Source organism: Podarcis cretensis (genome assembly GCF_951804945.1).
Source record: "Podarcis cretensis genome assembly, chromosome: 1".
Classification (NCBI taxonomy): domain Eukaryota; kingdom Metazoa; phylum Chordata; class Lepidosauria; order Squamata; family Lacertidae; genus Podarcis; species Podarcis cretensis.
Window position 1 is genome coordinate 21,452,801 of NC_137170.1, and position 21,898 is coordinate 21,474,698.

Here is a 21,898-nt window from a genome sequence, read left to right on the forward strand (position 1 = left end):
GTATCCATTCTTCCTTTGCTGGGACTTCTGCTTCTTTCCAATTTGGGGTGAGTAACATTCTTGCTGCTGTCGTCACATACATAAATAAATTTCTATACACTTTAGGTAGTTCTGTCCCTATAATTCCTAAAAGGAAAGCTTCTGGCTTGGTTGGTTTTTTTACAAATGTTATTTTAAACATATTTTTCAATTCATTCTATATCATTTCCCAGTAAGCTTTAACCTTTCTACAAGACCACCACATATGATAAAAAGAACCTTCTTTCTCTTTGCATTTCCAACACTTGTTTGATTTAGATTTATACATTTTTGCCAGTTTACTTGATATTATGTAGATACCAACGATATATCATCCTATAGAAAGAACCTGGATGTGCCCCACATCCAAACATAGACAGGAGAACCACAGACTATATATTAATTACACATTATGGAACAAGAAGGAGACAGATTAAAACTGCAGAGTTTTGACAAATTAAAAAACAAAGTACGAGACTGGCTTCATTACTATCAAATAAGGGAGGTTTTTAATTTGGAGAAGAAAATTGGTTTTCAGGTGGAAAAATCAAAATTGGAAACAGAATTGTTAGATCCTAAAACTAAGAATTTGTCAAGAATGTATAACTTGCTGTTGAAATGGAATACACAGGATGTAACGGTTAAATCTGCTATGATTAAATGGGCACAAGATGTTGGACATAACATTATGATGGCTGACTGGGAACAGTTAAGGACCACTGGCATGAAGTTTATGGCATGTAATGCCTTAAGAGAGAATATAATGAAAATGATGTACAGGTGGTACATGACACCAGTCAAGCTTGCAAAAATTTATCATCTGCCCGATAACAAATGTTGGAAATGTAAAGAGATTGAAGGTACATTCTTTCACCTTTGGTGGACGTGCCCAAAGATTAAGACCTTTTGGGAGATGATCTATAATGAAATGAAAAAGGTATTTAAATATACCTTCCAGAAGAAACCAGAGGCCTTTCTCTTGGGCATGGTTGGCCAATTGGTGCTAAAGGAGGATAGAACTTTATGTATGCCACAACAGCAGCAAGAATACTTATTGCAAAGTATTGGAAAATGGAACTGGCTGAGATGACTGGCAGAATCCGAGACCAAGGAGAAGAGTCGGTGGAAGAAGATTGGAAAAAATTTAAAGTTTATCTTCAGAAATATTGTAAAATTAAGGAATGTTAGAAAGGTGTTGGAATAGAATTATCTGGTTTTAGCAGAAAAGATATAAAGGATTAAGTAAAAATAATTTGGTGAAAGAAGAGAATGTAAAATCACAATATATTAAGATAAACTATTAAGATAAAAACAAAGCTGGAAAGGGTTTGCTGAAATATCTAACTGAATTAGAATACAAAAATGGGAGGTGCGAGGAGGTCAAGGAAGTAAGTGAATGAAAGCAAGTGATGTAAAGGTTGGATCTGTGTTTTATTTTTCTCTTTTTTCAATTGTCTGTATTTTTTCTGTCCTTTCTATTTTTCTTTTTTTCTTTTTCTTTTTTCTCTTTGTAATCTTTAAAATGTGAATAAATATCATATATATATATATATATATATATATATATATTAATTACACATTAAAAGGAGGGGGATTCGAAGGGCATAGTCTTGTGCATGTGTGCAGGAAACAGTCTTGCATTGTTAACACGGGACAGAATGCATGTTTTAACCATTGTCGATGTTTGGCCCATTCATGAAAATGCCCTCAGCACTCATAGTGTGAAATGCAAGAAAGGCAAACAGACAAAAGAAGGACTTGCATTATATGGTTCAAGTTGTGCTTATCTGAAACTTGGAAGTATTGGTGCTTCAATAACACTAATTCCAAAGCATTTGTGAGTGAGATTCATGTCACATGTTAAGGGACTCTTAAAACCATGGGTAGGCAAACTAAGGCCCGTGGGCCGGATCCGGCCCAATCGCCTTCTAAATCAGCCTGCAGATCGTTCAGGAATCAGTGTGTTTTTACATGAGTAGAAAGTGTCCTTTTATTAAAAATGCATCTCTGGGTTATCTGTGGGGCATGGGAATGTGTTCATTCCCCCCCCCAAAAAAAAAATAATAGTCTGGCCCCCCCACAAGGTCTGAGGGACAGTGGACCAGTCCCTGACAGCAAAAGTTTGCTGACCCCTGCTTAAGACAGTCACTAATCACTAAACACTAATCACTAAACAAAGATTATTCTCCCTGCTTTATCACTTTTCAGTTCATAGGTACAGGTAAAAGTGGAACTGATGGTAAAGACAGGTGTTGAAAGATTTTCTGTTTATTTTTCCAGATATAGACTCTGCAAATAGCATATGGTCTTAGGCTGGGCCACATCACAGCAACTATCGTCTTGAGTAAAAGAAAGGCATTTTTCTCATCCAACATGAAGCTGCTTCCATTTCCCACTTATACCCAGGCTCCACTTCAGCTATCACAGCTACTTCATGGGAGTAACACTCACTCGTGTGTAGAGATGGGAGTGTAGCACCCTGCTTGTGGTTAACGCTTAGCTGGAATGAAATATTCAACACAGCAATAGAGAAATTAAAATAATAATTTATTTGTCAGACAAATAAATATGAGGCACAGTGGTATATGGTTACCAAGCTCTGGCCTGGCCTCTTGCCATTCTGGCCAGCACTTATATTTCCTTAATCCAGCCCCCTTGCTCCTCCTGTGGCTGCCTCTATCCAATCAGCCTGGTTAAAATTCCTATTGGCTGTTTGCTAGAACCAATCACAAAAGATACACCCATTTCCTCTTGCCTTTTATGGAAATCAAAAAGCTATATATTCTTCTATCTATAAATGACAAATAAGTAGTAATATATCTTACATGTGTCTCAACAAGGAATCTTAATTACCAGCTCACCTCTTGCCCTCCTTGCCCTATTGCCTTCCAAAACAGATGATTAATCTTGAATTTTTATCTTAAGCATATGTCAAGGATTTTGAGTTCACATCAACATTGAGAGATCTCCTTCATCTGAAGGTTTCTAAACAAAAGGCCTGACAACCATATATCAGGAGTGCTCGATGGCGTCTCCTGTCTGACAAGGGGGGCTGGTGGCTGACTTAATTTCAGGATAGTTACAACTCTTACAACTATATGAAATAAGAATCTAGCATTTCTTAAATCCTTTGCATAATTATATTTAAACTAATATATTTAATACATAAATAACCTTTTAAAAGGAAAAGAAATCTTAAAAGGATCTTAGTTTAAGAAAGAAACAGCTTTAGAAAAGACTTCCCAAAAATGCTCTGTTTCTGCCAGCCAGACCAGTTGCTTTTCCACTGCTCTTGACCTTCTTAACCTTAGGAAGAAGATATGGCTCATTTTACTATTTATCCACCCTTAATTTGTAGGGTCAGTGTAACCTTGGCTGTCAGCCTGTAATTCCCTTTTTACGACTTTGAGAATTGTTTTCTACTATAAATCAGGGGGCCCCTTGTCTAGGAGTAAAAACATTTTACCAAGGTTCTTAGGCAGCTAGTCTTCTGCCTGGCATAAAACATTTGTGAATTTGAACTCATTTTTAAGATACAAGCCCTGATTAAACATATAAGCTTTAATAAAAATGCAAGCTTATGATTAGATGCCTCAGGAGAAGATACTTGATTCAGTTCTCATTTAAAGGCAGATCTGTCAAATTCGTACTTTCCAAGATGAAAGTACTGCTATCCTTTGAAATGAGCACTTCTACGGATTTTATTATTCAGTCTGCCAACCAGTGTTTACAAAAAGGCACGTATATTAGAGGAGAGTTTGCATAAAAATGAAGATACCGGTGAAAACAACATACACATAATCACTAACATGCAGGCCACTTGACTTGATAAAATAACAAAGCACACTTGATTTTATATTCCCTAAGAACATCGTAAAAGGCCTGCTGGATCAGGCCAGGGCCCCTCCAGTCCAGGATCCTGCTCTCACTGTGGCCAACCGGATCCCTGCGAGGGAGACTGAAAGCTGCAGAATATGAGCAAAACAGCATTTTTCTGCCTTGTGATTCCTAGCCACTGCTATTTAGAGCCGTGGCCAACATTGGAGATAGTATATAGCTATCACGGCTTGCCACCTATAGCCTCGTGCTCTATGAATATGTCCAAAAGCTGCCCTAATATCTGTAAGAGGATCTCAATTTAAATAGCTGCTACTGTTCAAGGATCAACAAGCAAAGAGAAACTTGGCACGTTTCCCAAAACTGCAAAGAACCTCGTTTCGTGCTAATGAAACAAGATGCAAATTGCAGAGCAAAGCATATAGGATGCACCAAGAGAAGCAGCAATTGATTAATTTCATTTAGTGGCATTGGCCCAGTTCCCCAATTTGGCAAAGTCGTTTGGAATTTTATTCTTATCTTTCCCATGATGTTGAGGCATCTAATCATAAGCCTGCATTTTTATCAAAGCTTATATGTTTAATCAGGGCTTGTATTTTAAAAATGAGCTTAAAGATCTTCAAATGTTTCATGCCAGGCAGAAGACCAGCTGCCTAAGAACCTTGGCAATGTTTTTACTCCTAGACAAGGGGGCCCCCTGATTTATAGCAGAAAACAATTCTCAAAGTCGTAAAAAGGGAATTACAGGCTGAGAGCCAAGGTTACACTGACCCTACAAATTAAGGGTGGATAAATAGTAAAATGAGCCATATCTTCTTCCTAAGGTTAAAAAGGTCAAGAGCAGTGAAAAAGCAACTGGTCTGGCTGGCAGAAACAGAACATTTTTGGGAAGTCTTTTCTAAAGCTGTTTCTTTCTTAAACTAAGATCCTTTTAAGATTTCTTTTCCTTTTAAAAGGTTATTTATGTATTAAATATATTAGCTTAAATATAATTATGCAAAGGATTTAAGAAATGCTAGATTCTTATTTCATATAGTTGGAAGAGATCACAGGGGCCATCAGCCACCAGCCTCCTGCCAGACAGGAGACGCCATCGAGCACTCCTGATATATGGTTGTCAGGCCTTTTGTTTAGAAACCTTCAAATGAAGGAGATCTCTCAATGTTGATGTGAACTCAAAATCCTTGACATATGTTTAAGATAAAAATTCAAGATTAACCATCTGTTTTGGAAGGCAATAGGGCAAGGAGGGCAAGAGGTGAGCTGGTAATTAAGATTCCTTGTTGAGACACATGTAAGATATATTACTACTTATTTGTCATTTATAGATAGAAGAATATATAGCTTTTTGATTCCCATAAAAGGTCAAGAGGAAATGGGTGTATCTTTTGTGATTGGTTCTAGCAAATAGCCAATAGGAATTTCAACCAGGCTGATTGGACAGAGGCAGCCACAGGAGGAGCAAGGAGGCTGGATTAAGGAAATATAAGTGCTGGCCAGAATGGCAAGAGGCCAGGCCAGAGCTTGGTAACCATATACCACTGTGCCTCATATTTATTTGTCTGACAAATAAATTACTATTTTAATTTCTCTATTGCTGCGTTGAATATTTCATTCCAGCTAAGCGTTAACCACAAGCAGGGTGCTACAATGTATCAATTCAGATCAAATCAATGAATAAATAACCATTTGTAGTTGCTTTCTATAGCCGCCAGGGGCTGCTGCAGTGCAGGAAATAGAAATTTTTCTGCTCTCCTGGAGAGCAGAAATGCGAAAGCACTGCGCACTGTGCACTGGAAAAATAAGCTAAAGGAGAGCCTGTATAGGGCTACCTGGTCTGCATTGAATAGGCAATTACAGCACAAAGCAATTGGGCGACAGAAGAATGTATAGGGCCAGATCAATTCATTTTGCTGCCTGAGGCAAAGGGCAAGATACATACAGAAGTCAATTGGACTGACAGTTGAATCTTACTCAAATATTGGTGAAAGAAAATATATTGAGGGAACTTGAGGGCACCAGGCTAGCATAGGGGATACGGGGCAAGCATCATGGCACTGTCCCCTCCCTGCCCATCAACATCTGCCACCTGAGGCAACTGCTTCACTCTGCCTCATCACAGGGCTGGCCCTGAGAGTGCACCCAATGGAAAGTGGTTCTTCAGACCTGATGTACTTCTTTCTTTCTTTTTTGTGTGATATATATATATTATTATAATAATTTATTTACACCCCATCCATCTGGCTGGGTTTCCCCAGCCACTCTGGGCAGCTTCCAACAAAGTATTAAAATATAGTAGTCTGTTAAACATTAAAAGCTTCCCTAAAGAGGGCTGCCTTCATATGTCTTCTTAAAGTCTGGTAGTTGTTCTTCTCTTTGACATCTGGTGGGAGGGAGTTCCACAGGGCAGGTGCCACTACCGAGAAGGCCCTCTGCCTGGTTCAACATCTGCCACCTGAGGCAGCTGCTTCACTCTGCCTCATCATAGGGCTGGTCCTGAGAGTGTACCCAAATTTAGAGTTGTCAGAGCAGCTAACACCAATATAAAATGCCAAAACTCAATTCAATTTAAAAGCTGTAAGTTTAATAAAGCAAGGTTGCAGCTAGGAGGCAACAGAGGACAGGCATGAGTAGAAGGCACCACGAGAAAATAATGAAAATAATAGAACAGCGGAACAGCAAAACAAGGAAGATTCGGGTCAGATAAAAGCACCGTAGTTATCCACACAGTGCGTCACTGAACTATGGAATTTGCAACAGAGGCAGATTTAGGGGAAGCTTGCCTGAGACATGACCTGCAGATGTCAGGAATTTTACTTTTTGAAACATGGAAACCCAAATTTAGGGGAGCACAAATGGTTCTGTGGCACTGGAAGCAGAGCCACGAGGGCACCCCAACTATGATGTAGAATAGAAGGCAAGAAGTGGGGGAGGGCAAATTCTGAAATCACACAGGGTGCCACTGAAATTTGAGACCCCAAGGTCTGCCACTGAGATGATGGCTACCAACCTAGATGGCTTTACAAGGGTATTTCGACAAATCCATGGAGGACTGGGCATTCAGTAACGACCAAGCATGAAGGCTATGGTCCACCTCCACTCAATGCCAACAAAGAGGGGCCTGATCCAGGACTGCTCTTCTAACATTCAAGCAAATATGCTGAGCCACCATATTAAAAATAGCAGAACTTTCATAAGCCAATTGGACTTTATTTTGGGGGGCAGCTGTGATGGCTGTTCAGAAATGCCACAGCAACTGTTTGCTGAAGATTTCAAACACTGGTGCCTACGGTTACGGACTAATATAGACCTGCAGCCATTTATTCGAGCAGAATCCAGTTTAGAGTTAGCTGGAATGTCCCAGCTACTTTGTGAAGTGCCTTAACATGAAACCATGTTTGAATTTACAGCGGAGTCAGCTGGCAAGTCATAAATAGTTCCTCTGTGGGGTATTGCTGTGAAAACTGGCCTTCCCAGAGCCTGGTAAACAGCCCTCCACCTTGCAGGGGGTCAGTTCTGGGGGTTCCTGACTTTGCGCAATGTTGCCTATGCGAGTAGACCCCCCGAACTGAACCCTCACTGTACAGTGGTACCTCGGGTTAAGAACTTAATTTGTTCTGGAGGTCTGTTCTTAACCTGAAACTGTTCTTAACCTGAGGTACCACTTTAGCTAATGGGGCCTCCTGCTGCCGCTGCACGATTTCTGTTCTCATCCTGAAGCAAAGTTCTTAACCCAAGGTACTATTTCTGGGTTAGCGGAGTCTATAACCTGAAGCGTCTGTAACCTGAGGTACCACTGTACTACTTTGGCTTTCCCACAAAGCATCCTGGGAAGGGTAGTTTGTTAAGGGTGCCAAGAGTTGTTGGCAGACCCCTATTCCCCTCACTGAACTACAATTCCCAGAGTTCCTGGTGAAGAAGGACTGATTGCTAAGCTGCTCTGTGATTGTACAGTGGTACCTTGGTTCTTAAACTTAATCTGTTCCGGAGTCCGTTCCAAAACCAAAGTGTTCCAAAACCAAGGCGCGCTTTCCCATAGAAAATAATGGGAAATGGATCAATCCGTTCCAAACTTTTAAAAACAACCCCTAAAACAGCAGTTTAGCATGAATTTTACTATCTAACAAGACTATTGATCCATTATATGAAAGCATGAAACAATGTACTGCAGTCACAAAATCAATCAGTAGCTGAACTGGGTTCCACGCAGTCACTAAAAAGAAAGAAAAAGAGCCACAAAAACACAAAATAAATAGCCAAAACAAACCGACCTCGGTGTAACACTCAAACCGGAAGCGTAAAACTCAAATCAGAAGCGTAACGCTCAAAGTGGAAGTGTAACACTCGAAACGGGAGTGTGGCACTCAAAATGGAGCACATTCGGCTTCTGAAATAATAAATAATAAATACCGGTAATAAATAATAAATAATAAATAATTTATTATTTATACCCCACCCATCTGGCTGGGTGGGTGGCTTCCAACAGAATATTAAAATACACTAACCTATTAAACATTAAAAGCTTCCCTAAACAGGGCTGCCTTCAGATGTCTTCTAAAAATCTGGTAGTTGTTTTTCTCTTTGACATCTGGTGGGAGGGTGTTCCACAGGGCAGATGCCACTACCGAGAAGGCCCTCTGCCTGGTTCCCTGTAACTTGGCTTCTTGCAGCGAGGGAACCGCCAGAAGGCCAGAAGGCCCTTGGCACTAGACCTCAGTGTCCGGGCAGAACGATGGGGGAAGAGACGCTCCTTCAGGTAAAAAAGTTTGTGAAAAAAGTTCGCAAACCGGAACATTTACCGTATTTTTCGCCCCATAGGACGCACCTAGTTTTTTTTGGGGGGGGGAAATAAAGAAAAAAAATTATTTTCCCCCCAGGCACGGGGCTGGCGCGGGGGAAGCCCAGCCCCCAGAACAGCCTGCTATCCACAAGCCTAGGGAGCCGCGCCGGTCTCCCCAGGCTTGTGGACAGCTGTGCGAAGCCCGGGCGCGCTCTTCAGCACGCCTGAGGCTTCAGAATGCAGGCAGCTCTGCGCGACCCTCCGGAGGCCAGCGTGGCTTCACACCGGGCTCCAGAGGCTTGCGCAGAGCTTCCTGAAGCCTGGAGAGCGAGAGCCTCTTGCTCTCCAGGCTTCAGCGAAAGCCTGTATTCGCCCCATAGGACGCACCCACATTTCCCCTTCATTTTTGGATGCGTCCTATAGGGCGCAAAATACGGTACTTCCGGGTTTGCAGTGTTTGAGTTCCAAGTTGTTTGAGTACCAAGGCGTTTGAGAACCAAGGTACCACTGTACAGATTACTTACAGATTTCGCATAACACTTCCAGAAACTAAATATATACAAGCTGCCCCCTGCTAACAAGCATCTGAAGAAAGACGGGAGAGCCTGCTGCATAAATAACATTGCTTGATTTAAAAGTTGCTGCCCTGGTTCCACCTAAAGATTACCGTACATTGTGCCAAGAATGCCCTCGCGGTTGCCTGCCAGCTATTGTTTAGTCATTCCTATCCATTCTCTTGGGCACTCTTATCACGGGAAATGCAGGGAAATCAACGCCCATCCCAGAGCAGCCTGCCAGCTAGAGAAGAGAAATACATGCTGCAGAAGGCATGGGAAGATAGAACAAAAGAATAAAAATGTACACACACACATTTTTCATTTTTCTACATTTCAAAATAAACATTTTACAAACTTTAAAACATCCAATGACTTCCCTCTCCTCCTTGCGTGGTTCTTATTACATATCATACTTTCCCGCATATTTTACTATAAGCATTCAAATCATTTTTCCACTTTTATATCAATCAAACATTGCTTACTCTGTTGAATTTATCTTAATGCTCCCAGCGTTTTCAGCTGTGTACAATTGTTTTCCATATATTCAATAAATATTTTCCACTCTTCTTTAAATATACGTTCTTCTTGCTCTCTTATTCTGTGTGTTAAGCCTGCAAATTCTGCATATTCTAACATCTTAAGTTGCCAGTCCTCTTTACAAGGGACCTCACTTTCCATTTTTGGGCTAACAGAACCCGGGCCGCTGTAGTTGCATACATAAATAACTTTTTCTGGCACCTGGGGATTTCTGTCTGGGTTATTCCCAACGAAAAGGACTCTGGTTTTTTTGAGAAGGTAAATTTAAACATTTTTTTCAACTCATTATAAATGATTTCCCAATATTCCTTTACCTTTCTACATGTCCACCACATGAGGGGGGGGGGGAGTTCCTCCCATTTCTTTACATTTCCAACATGTATCTGATTCTGCTTTATACATCTTAGCCAGCCTACTGGGAGTTAAATACCACCTATGAATGATTTTCAAATCGTTCTCTTTCAGAAAATAACACACGGTAAATTTCAAATCACTTTTCCAAAGTTTCTCCCAGAGGTATAGGTGTGTCAATGATGCTCATCTTTTGTTTCCCATTCTAGTAAGAAATTACACATTTTAGACAGGAGTTTATCCTTATTTTGCAACAGTTATTTTTCAGATTATGAGCTTTGGTCCATAGAATGCATTTTTTTGGCATACTTTAAACATGTCCTAAATAATAATAATAATAATAATAATAATAATAATAATTGTAATTGTAATTATAATTATTATATTTTATTTGTATCCCGCCCTCCCCAGCCGAGGCCGGGTAACTTGGCTTCTTAAGTTCTCCATAGGTTTCAGTCTGGGTTCGACCCCTGCAAAGTCCAGCAATTACTGGTACCTGTAAGTCGCCCATTGTCTGTCCATACTGACTCTCTTAATTGTAAATGCTTCAGTGGGGCATAACCATTGTTGTAGAAATTTAAGCATCAATCACTCTCGTTCCTTAAGGGTGTAAAGGTGTTTTCCTTTCTAGCAGATTTTTTTTTTATTGTTTAGTCATTCCTATCCATTCTCTTGGGCACTCTTATCGTGGGAAATGCAGGGAAATGCAACGCCCATCCCAGAGTAGCCTGCCAGCTAGAGAAGAGAAATGCATGCTGAAAAAGAACAAAAGAAGAAAATGTACCTATTAATTTAAGCTTACCACCCTAAATCATTGCTATTCCTCCCAGGATTTGTACAGGTACAGCATAAAACTCAGAGATGATCTCTGCATTGTTTAGTTGGCCAGGCAACTAGATGGTTTAACTACTGGGCTCATTCATCATTCCAGCTGCAACTTTGTCAGTTAACCTGATAACACTGTTGAATGGAGATAGAGACACGTAATGTGGTATAGACAAGTTTAGAGTTCAATTCCACACATTTCAAGTGGCAATGCCAGCTCAGTCTCCACCCTCCCATGATTAAAAGCCAAGGAATATATAAAACACAGTTATCATTTATACGGTTTTGGGTTTAAAGGACTCTCAAGGTGCCCTCTAACCTTTTTTGCTGTTGGCATCTGTCTCTGGAGAGGAATGGCTAAAATGATTCATTCAGTTTCATTTGTTGAATGTCTGTTAGATATTCCATTTGTTATGCAAACTAGGGGCAATATGTTTCCATGGAAACCAATTAGCAAGAGGCACTTCTAGAAGGTAAAGGTAGAAGACCCCTGGGCAGTTAAGTTGCAGCGCTCATCTAGCTTTCAGGCTGAAGGAGGTGGTGTTTGTCCACAGACAGCTTTCCGGTCATGTGGCCAGCATGACTAAACCGCTTCTGGTGCAACGGAACACCATGACGGAAACCAGAGCACATGGAATTACCATTTACCTTCCCGCCACAGTGGTACCTATTTATCTACTTTCACTGATATGCTTACGACACAGCGCCACCCGAATCCCAGTCTCCTAACAACTGTCAGCACCCGTAACAAACTATAGTACCCAGGATTCTTTGGGGAAAACAATGTGTCTAGACCACAGCCAGTATGACAAAAGACAGGATGTCCTTCCTCTTCTCTCCTTGAGGGGAAATAAATGGTTTTTTTAAAGTGAGAACTGTGTAATTCATGGACAGAATTGGTTCTCCAAGTACATTTGTTGCAACTTCAACATTTATAATGCATTTGTGTATTATGTATGTATCTCTCTATCTAACATGGTGGCGGTGGTTGTCCTTTAAAGAAAAGGTCAAAATCTAAAATTTTATGATGAAGTAACAAGAGGAAGGGAGCAGAGACACGTATAAACACTGCAAGAATGTCTGCCCATTTCAGTTGCATGACCTTGAGCTTAGCCCAGGGACGGAGACAATCATCCCAATAAAACTTTTTAGATGGGAAGCCTGCAGTAAGTTGAAAGCAAAAAGGGAAATCATCTGGGAGAGCAAATGGACAACCATTGAGTTCATCTTTTGCGGGGGGAACTGGCAACAGGACAAATAGTAATAATGGGTGAATCAAGAGATGGGAAACCTGTGGCCCTCCAGATGTTGTGGAACATCTGGAGTTATGTGGGTTCCCTATCCCTAGCCGGTAGAAGGGGCAGAACCAAGCACACTGTCCCATGCTTCTTGGAAAAGGGGGACAATAAAAATGTCATCAATTCAGCACAGCTACCGTTTGCTTCTATTAAGGGCAGAAGATGAGGGAAATGATGTGCTGGCTGCTAACACAGCATGTTTCCTATGCTCACTATTCCATTTGTGACAATTGGACTATTTAAAGTCTGGACAGCTGCTATATAGGATTAAAACTGGCTGGTAGTACAGGCAGAGTAGGGTCCTGTGGAAAGTCAGGTGTTGTGTGTCACTCACTGCCTTAATGTAACATGCTCCTTAAGAATCTGTGTCTCGTAAGTCTGGCGATTATCCAACCACACTTAAGAGCCTTTCAGGACCCTTTGATTTCAACACTAGGAGAGTTCTGCGCCTGGGGCCTCTCACTGAAATCGATGGAACATAAAAGTGCCAAGCTTCAGTTGAATATGGCCCTTAAAACAAAATTCCTAGAGGTGGCTTCACGGAGCCTTGTTCATCCCGAAATGTAATCATAAAATGCTTATTTGGCTGCACAGAATGGCACCAAAGTTCATCTCATAAAGAGCATTCAGATCACCATAAACAGAGCAACAGTAAACAGAGGTGAGTTGGTAGTTACCACTGCCTGTTCACCCATCACACTGAGCCACTTTGTTTTAAACCATGACTTAATTGTGAACTTGCCGCACCATCACCACCTGCATGGATTGCTTATGGTTTGTTTGAAACAAAGAAAAAAATGTATTCTGAGTTCACACAACACAACAAGACATACTGTGGTTGGTTTGTGCCATGAGCAAGCAGCTGTGAGGGGACAGGAAGCATGTTCACGATTAAGCCATGGTCTAAAATAAACTGACCTAGTGTGACATGCAAAAAAGAGCCAGTGTGAATTTTCTCTTGGTCATGAATTAGGAAAAATACAAAATGGGGGTGGGCAGTGAAGCTACCCCTTATAATGTTATACAGTGGTACCTCGGGTTAAGTACTTAATTCGTTCCGGAGGTCCGTTCTTAACCTGAAACACCACTTTAGCTAATGGGGCCTCCCGCTGCTGCCGCGCCACCAGAGCACGATTTCTGTTCTCATCCTGAAGCAAAGTTCTTAACCCGAGGTATTATTTCTGGGTTAGCAGAGTCTGTAACCTGAAGCGTATGTAACTCGAGGTACCACTGTAATTCCAAAAACCCGCCTTAACACACTGCCTTTATATTAGGTCATCCAACCAAATAGTGTACACACTTTAGTAAAGCTGAATGCACCAATATGCAGCTTTGTCTTCTGGATCAACATGACATCCTCTAACTTTTCTGGTGTTGTAAAGCAACCCTGCAGGGCTAAAGTATCCATTTTTCAGAGGGGTCTTCTGAAAGCTCCTTTGACATAGCCTGGGATTCATTCAACAGCTGGAGTTAAGCTGACGGGCAGATGGTGTTTTAGTACTAATAGTTTGTATTAATCTGACTGCAACAAGATATTTTGAGCACACATTTTTTATTGACTTTCTGAGTCTATGGAACGGGCCTGTCTATAAATTACTATTAATTAACTTAATTACTGTAATTCAAGTCAGATGGGGACCTCAAAAATGTTTGTATGTTTTTGTCATTTTCATCTCCTTTCCACTTTTATCCCACCGTGGATATGAATAAAAGAGAATGCTATTGAACACATAAGAGTTCTATTTGTTTTTAATGTTACAGCTCCGCAAACGTATTCCTGCTGTATCAAAAAATGAGGTTATCCTGTGTACACTTACCTGAGAGCTTACTACTGAGTTGACACACATTGGATTGCACCAGCAAGGCATGCATCTATACTTCAAATGTATGTTACTTTTGCACCATTTTGTCACAGATTGCCCCCAAAATATTGGAAATCATGGTTTAGTAGAGCTGTGCGGAATTCTAACAGCCCCCTCCCAGAGAACTGCAATTCCCTTGATTCCACAGAAAGAAAGACTTATTTAGATTTAGGCTGTAAATGTTGACAGCAACTTTCCACTATTATGTGTTTAAATTCATCAGAATGACCACTTTCTGCCTGTCACCTGAGAGGTTGAAATGAAGCCATTATTGGACTGTCCCTTCAGCCAGACGTTTTGCTACCTGAAAGTTTTTTTTTCCCTTGTAGGACCTCACTTATGGAACTCCCTCAGCAAAGCTGAATTTTAGGGCACCGTTGCTTTTAGGACACCAAAATCAGTTCCATTTACCTAAACCAGTGGTTTTCAACCAGTGTGCCATGGCACCCTGGGGTGCCTTGAATGATGGTCAGGGGTGCCGTGGGCAACACTGACCTCTTTCCCTCATCTGATGCCCTCTTGCTTCTCTGCCTCCCAAAGGCTTGCACAGGTGTTTGTTGCAGCAGCCCTGGCCACAAGCTCCCCAGGTGAATGGTGCCTCTGGGGCTGGCCAGGGGGTGCTTCCCAGGTCCCTGAAGAGGCATCTCTCTTTGGGGCGGGGCGGAGGCAGCTCAGAGACATGGGGCAAGCAGCTGCGGCTGCCCAGAGGACACCCAAGGAAAGGGGAGAAGAGGCTGAGGGAACACTCCACAAAGGAAGGTGTTTGAAAAAGGGTGAGAGGCTGCCAGCCGTGCAGACAAGGGGTAACGTAAGTGGGCTCCTGAGCCCCACATGGGTGCCACAGAAAGAACGTAGTTGGTCAAGGGAGCTGTGGACTCAAAAGGTTGAAAACCTCTGACCTAAACTTTTAATACTAGGAAGGATCAACTGGCTCTTTTGAGAGAATTTGTGTTGATGTTTATATGCTACCTATAGTTTTTTTTCATACTGTGGGATAGTTTTGCTTTGTTTTACAATAAACAAAATGACATGCTCCATGTATTATGTGGAACAAAAGCAGGCACTGACTTTTTCAAGGGGAAATGTTCGCTAGGGAGGAAGATTGTGGTATCTCAGAGATCATTTCAATGTACTTTGATTATTTCTACTTTTAGGTAAGTATTTTTATTTTCTTGATGCGGGGGGGGGGGGAGCTGCCCCCCTCCCGGCTATGCCCATGATTGGTGTGGTGCGCCCTGCGTGTGTAGGGAGGGAAAGGCGCCCAATATAAAGTTACTGTGGTTCAAAGGGGTTGAGAAGCCTACGCGATTCCAGCAAGGAAAGCCAAACCAAACTGCAACGGGCCAAACTAACCCGCACCCCTTGTGTTTTTGAATGCGGCAACCTTGAACGCGCAAAACGCCATGGCTAAGAGGGGGCGGCGGCGTGAAGTTCAAAGGCGCCATCGTGCCAATGCAGTCTATGTGATTTTGGTACAGTATATAAACTCGTTCCCGCAACTGCAAGCCTCGACCCCTAGGGAGCATCTGGCCATTGCATAAGCCTCGTCCGGCCTCTTAAGCAGTCCCTCCTGACGCGCTTACATAACACAAGCCCCGACCGCCGCCATCCCAGCGACCCCGGAAGATAAGATCTGCAGCAAGCACCCCGCATCTCCGATCCGGGGCGCGCTCAGCCAAAGCGTCCCGGGACACCTGTCCCGCCGCGCCTTTGCGCAGCGCTCTGCAGAGCGGAGCGATGAACCCGGCCGATCGCAGGCAGGGCAAGCGGCGGCGAAGGCGGAGAGAGCGCGGCCCAGAGGGAGGAGTCTCCGGCAACGCCATCGACGGCCCCGCCGCAGCTCCGGGTCCTGGAGCCCTCCGGCTGCCGACTGCCTTTCTTTTGCTGCAGGAGCCTCCTCTGCACCGGGATCCTCGCGCGCTCCCTCCGTCTCTCCATGCCTTTTAGGTGAGTGGCGTGCTCGGGCTGACTTTGGACGACCCACAGCGGGGCTTCCCTCGGCCGCGCGACCGGAGCTCACCTTTGCGGTCACTTTGACATGCGATGGCGCCACCCTCAGCCTCGGTTCGGGGGCACCGGCTGCTGGCAAATGGGTGCCCCCTTCTTCCCTTGACAGGGATCATCTCCCCCCGCTTCCTCGGAGATGGGCAGGCAAAACTTTTCATGTGTGTGTCCCCCCCCCCTCCCGCCCAGTCTGCCGTCCTCGGGATCTAGCGGTCGCCGCGCGCGCTAAGAGCGCAGACGGGGAAATCCCACCCCGAGCCGGGTGTCGCCGTCAGGTCCCCTCCCAGTTCTAAGGCTGAAGCCTAGGAACTTTTCGAAGCGGCGCGGGGCAGCGTCACCACCGGCTGTGTTTCCGGACGCTAATAATGTATCGATTGCTATTACTATTAGATTCCCCGCTGCCGCAGAGATAGATCGGCGGTGAAAGCGGTTTACGCGCGGCGCGGATCCTAACTGCCTCTGCATGTTGGAAGGAAGTCTCCGGGTGTCCTTTAGGGCTGCAGGCGGAGGTGCTGCATGCGGCACTCGCGGTGCGCTATGGAAAGGCAAATGGAGAGGGGGACTTTCTTGTATCGGGTGACAGCTAGTCTTTCTGTAAAACAGAAACTGAAAAATGCGAGGAGCAGAGATGGGGGGGGGGGGAGCGAGGGGCGCTGGCCGAAAGGGGCCGGTTGTGCAATTGCCTCCTTGTATCGTACACAATGTAGCGGTTTATTTATAGTTCGTGGAAGGAGGAGCCTCTGGAAAAAGGCGCCTTTTTTTAGAGAGAGAGAGAGAGAATATATTTTAACAGCTGGGCCGCTATTTTCTCAGAGATACATTTCCTGATAGTTTTGTTGTTGTGTGTGCGGAGTGGGGGGTGTTCTCCGAAAAAATAACTTCTGTTCCGCCTCCGACATTTGGCGAAATCCTCCTCCCTCATTCTTCCCCCAGTGGAGAATTTCATGCGTAATTGTGGGTCCAGAAGTAACTGTTTATTTTTGTTTTAATACTACCGAAAGAAGGGACGGCCTCGGTCTGAGCTCCTCCCAGCCCTCCTCTCTTAGCTCGCTGACCAATAGACACTAACAACAGAGTTTCATTCAGAATTAACTGACTCGAATGTATTTTTCTGTTCCATTTTCTTCCGCTTCTTCCTCCTCCAACGCCGGGGATCGGAATGGGGCGGGGAGGGGGCTTCGGCATACAGATCACTTCCTCTACCTTTGAGCTGCGACCCTTTGTTGTAATTCCCTATAATCCAGTAGTTCCATCATAGAATTGCAGGGTTGGAAGGGACCACGAGGGTCATCTAGTCTAACCCCTGGCAATGCCCTACGTGGGCCTCAGACCCATGACCCTGAGATTAAGAGTCTCATGTTCTACCTACAATTGTTCTGGAGAATATTTGGCAAATTCCCTCCACCTAAATTTTGACACCTGTCTGTAGGGGTCGCGAATCTTAAGAACCATTTTCACTTCATCCTAAAATAGTTATATTTGCTCTACTTAGCATGCGAGTGGGGAAATCATGACTTGGTGCCTTCATGGGTGCAAAAGCAAGTTAATAATTCCTTGGTCTGAAATGGGCTGGCACACTTCCCTTCAAAACGTCAAATGCAGTAGGCAGGATTCTTCCCAAAGTAGCTTGAAACCTTTGACTCTTAGGAAAGCCAGAAGGGGAGGTGGCAGAGAGAGAACTTCTGTAGTACTTCTTCATGCACCACATAGTTAAACTAAAAAGGTAAAACAGGTAAAGGACTCCTGGATGGTTAAGCCCAGTCAAAGGCGACTATGGGGTGCGGTGCTTATCTCGCTTTCAGGCCAAGAGAGCTGGTGTTCGTCCACAGACAGCTTTATGGGTCATGTGGCCAGCATGACTAAACTGCTTCTGCAACACCGTGACAGAAACCAGAGTGCATGGAAACGCCTTTTACCTTCCCACCACAGCAGTACCTATTTATCTACCGGTACTTGCACTGGTGTGCTTTCAAACTGCTAGGTTGGCAGGAGCTGGGACAGAGCAACGGAAGCTCACCCCATCGTGCAGATTCGAACCTCCGACCTTCTGATCGGCAGGCTATGGAACTCACTATCAGCCACTAATGGTTACCAACGTAGATGGCTTTAAAAGAGGATTAGCCAAATTTGTGGAACATAAAACTCTTCCTCCCCAGTTGGAGGTAACAGTGTCTCTGAATGGTAGTTGCTGGAAGCAACAGCAGCATCTGCTCGGCTACTGTGAGAACAGGATGCTGGACTAGATGGACCATTGGCCTGATCCTGCGAGCTTTTATGTACAGTCATACCTCATGTTGCATTAGGTTCATGTTGCGTCTTTTCGGCTTGAGAACGCAGCAAACCTGGAAGTGTATACTTCCGGGTTTCACCATGCGCACGTGTGCAGAAGCATTCTGTGTGCTTTGTGCATGCACAGAAGTGCTCTATTGCACTCTGCGCTTGCGCAGAAGTGCCGCTCTGGTTACGGACTTTTCGGGGTGAGAACGGCACCCTGGAACGGATCGTGTCCGCAACTAGAGGTACCACTGTACGTATGCTCCAGTGCCGCTGCTCTCTCAGTGGATAGAAGGGTGCAATTTGGTACAGGGGTCAAATCCCTGCTTGGCCAGAGGATGAGCTGTGTGCACACCATACACTTAAAAGCACATACACACACCCCAGCACACTGTAGTCTACTCTTCACAGAGGTACAGTTTCCTACCACCCTTAGCAAACTCCAGTTCCTAGGATTCCTTGGACTGGAGGTCCCCCTACCAGCTGCCTGGGTTTGTGGCTGTCTGACAGACCCACCCGCAGAGGAGACAGTTGAGCAGGAACTGCAGAGCAGGTGCAGAAGTGTCTGCCTAGCAGCATGTGAAGTGACTCGGGAGGAGGGGAGGCGCAGGGATACACCTGTTCTGAACTACAGATGGAGCCTTCAGCTGCTATGTACAGACTGAGCTGCTTGACCACTGAAGCACAGCTCTCATTCCAGCTCCATCCTTTCTGGTCTGCAGAAAGGGACAGCGGGATCAACATGCAATTGTCCTATATATGTGTCTACTTTTTATTCAGAGAAGACCCACCAAAATCAATAGCCATGACTACTAATTTAGGCCCATTAATTTCAGTTTGTCTACTCTGAGTAAAAGTTAGTTGAATACAATCCTTGATAATTTTTTGCTCTCGTTCTAATTTACAGTGTTCCCAAGAAAACACAATGTTTTAGCTTTATGATCCACCTTACTCTTTGAAAACATGAGGAAAACAGGCAGTTTCCAACAATGTTCTTGTTTCCTTTGCCTACCTTTCCTAATTTGAATAATATTTGTAAGTTGCAGCATAAGCATAAACTGAAAACAAGATACTTAGGGTGCTCATGCAAGGTGCAAGTATATAGCTGTGGGAAAACACAGGTAGATGTTGGTGGAGAAACTTCTCCAATCGCACCTGTTTGCCTTCTGTGATTGGACACCAGCACTGCTAATTGTGCCTGAGCCAAGCCAGTGGGTATATGGATACTGTATCTTATACCATCCTTGAGCTTCCAGCCTAAAAAAGCAACAACAACAATTTATTATTTATACCCCACCCATCTGGCTGGGTTTCCCCAGCCACCCTGGGTGGCTCCCAACAGAATATTAAAATATTAAACACATATATCTTCCCTTAGGGAGATATAAGGGACAATGCAAAGGTAGTGTGCTGGCTGGCTGCTCAGCAAAAAGTGAGCCCGTTCTAGCCTTCCAATGCAATGAGCACAAAGGCATTGTTGGTTTGTTCGGATGATTTAAGTGCTTAATCAAAAAGCTGTCCAAAGGGAAACACAGCTAAAATCCAGAAAGCAATGAAAAACAAATGTACATAAAACAAATACCATGCAAACACAGATGAAAATCAATACAACTTTAGAATGAATATAGGTAACTAAATTACCTGTCTGGGTAAGCATTTTCAGCAGGTCTCTAAAGCAAAACAGCAAGGGCACCTTCTTAATGTCAATTGGCAGGGAGTTCCAAAGGATGACCACAGTAAGGGACTGACTCCAAATGCAGAACGAACAATATATGGCCTTTGCAAAAGGTGCAAGTCTGCAGATTGAAGCAGTCGAATAGGCACCTCACCTTAGAGGCGACTGAAGAATGCTAAGAAGTTAGTGGATTAGGCAATCCTACTGCATTCAGTGCTGCAGGTACAATATGGGTGTGCATGGAACTGCTGCTTTAATTTTATTAAAGTGTGTTTTAATTGCAGCATTAAATGCATACGTTTATGTATTGCAGACTACTTATTTTTAGGGTTTTGCTGTTTTCCATCAATTTAATTCCCCCCTCATTACCTGTTCTAAAGATCATTGAGATGATATACATAGAGCAATTTGAAATCCCCTGTTTAAATGCTCAGCATTCTTCTTAATGCCAAGTAGAAGCAGGCATTAATTACCGGTAGTTTCAGGAGCCCTCCTGAAGCCTCCGCCTTTATGTCTTTATTAATGGCTCCAGGTAGGACCTAAAGGGGGGCGGGGCGGGTGGAGAAACATGTTAACATTTTGTCCATCAGATTATTGTAACACTATGGCTTGTCCTCTGAGTGAAACACGTTCATTATCCACCCATTAGCATTGTGGACAAGTCTTGGCTTGTGCCTCTGCAGAGTTAAACCGCCAAAAGAGCTGCTCTCCGGGGTATAATTACAGCCCGGCACGTGATGACCTTTTTGCATCGTAGACGTGTGTTGTTGGCACCCTTTGGTGCCTTCCCACTGGCGGCTGCTTGGTGGGCCTGTCTCTGCAAGGGATAAACAAAATATCTCTTTCCAGAAAGGGAGGCGCCTGCACGAAAGAGGCTGGGCATGGAAGACCCACCCGATTCAGCAGGGAAACAAGAGGAGGGCAGAATAAACTGCTTGCCATTGGCCAGCTTCAAAGCATTCATGCCAAACCATCCAGCTCTTTTGTGCAGAGGGAAAGACAGCCAACAGCCTTTTTGATTTGTGGACTTAGAGAGGCCGCTCAATATGTTCCTTTTATTAGGGCCAGGGTGGGAGGGATGTGTGTCTCTTGGACTGTTGAACTGCAGCTCCCACCTTAGATAGCTAAGTTGGTAGAGCGTGAGGCGCTTGATCTCAAGGTCTTGGGTTTGAGCGCCACATTGGGAGAAAGATTCCTGCATTGCAGAGGGTTGGACCAGATGGGTGGCCCAAGTTTCCAAGATGGCGGCGCGTGCAGATGCTGAAAGCTCACTGGAGGGGAGTCAGGGTTTGTTCGAATGAATTATTTATAACCGATTTCACTCTTCCCACCTTGGATCAAATCTATGCTTCCAGGTGCCATAAGAAAGCTGCAGAGATAGCGCAGGATAGTGCACACCCCGGAAATGATCTCTTTCAGCTTCTGCCTTCTGGAAGAAGGTAAAGGTAAAGGTACCCCTGCCCGTACGGGCCAGTCTTGACAGACTCTGGGGTTGTGCGCCCATCTCACTTAAGAGGCCAGGGGCCAGCGCTGTCCGGAGACACTTCCGGGTCACGTGGCCAGCGTGACATCGCTGCTCTGGCAAGCCAGAGCCGCACACGGAAACGCCGTTTACCTTCCCGCTGGTAAGCGGTCCCTATTTATCTACTTGCACCCGGAGGTGCTTTCGAACTGCTAGGTTGGCAGGCGCTGGGACCGAGCAGCGGGAGCGCACCCCGCCGCAGGGATTCGAACCGCCGACCTTTCGATCAGCAAGTCCTAGGCGCTGAGGCTTTAACCCACAGCGCCACCTGCGTCCCTCTGGAAGAAGGTACAGGGTTATAAAGACTAGGACTAGCCACCTGAGAAACAGTTTCTACCCAAATGCGATTTTGGTTTTA

At 44.1% G+C, this 21,898-nt stretch overlaps 1 protein-coding gene and 1 long non-coding RNA gene across 2 annotated transcripts in view; one reads left to right on the forward strand and one right to left on the reverse strand.

The window, feature by feature from the left end:
- The window catches only part of LOC307200890, a 57,279-nt gene extending 37,108 nt beyond the window's left edge, over positions 1 to 20,171 (reverse strand). The window contains exon 1 of the long non-coding RNA XR_013832465.1: positions 19,985 to 20,171. This is a non-coding gene — a long non-coding RNA (uncharacterized lncRNA). The remainder of the gene's footprint in view (positions 1 to 19,984) is intronic.
- Positions 15,527 to 21,898, forward strand: part of SYNE3 (spectrin repeat containing nuclear envelope family member 3) — a 95,142-nt gene continuing 88,770 nt past the window's right edge. The window contains exon 1 of the mRNA XM_079947977.1: positions 15,527 to 16,012. The gene's annotated coding sequence lies outside the window, so the exon portion shown is untranslated. The remainder of the gene's footprint in view (positions 16,013 to 21,898) is intronic.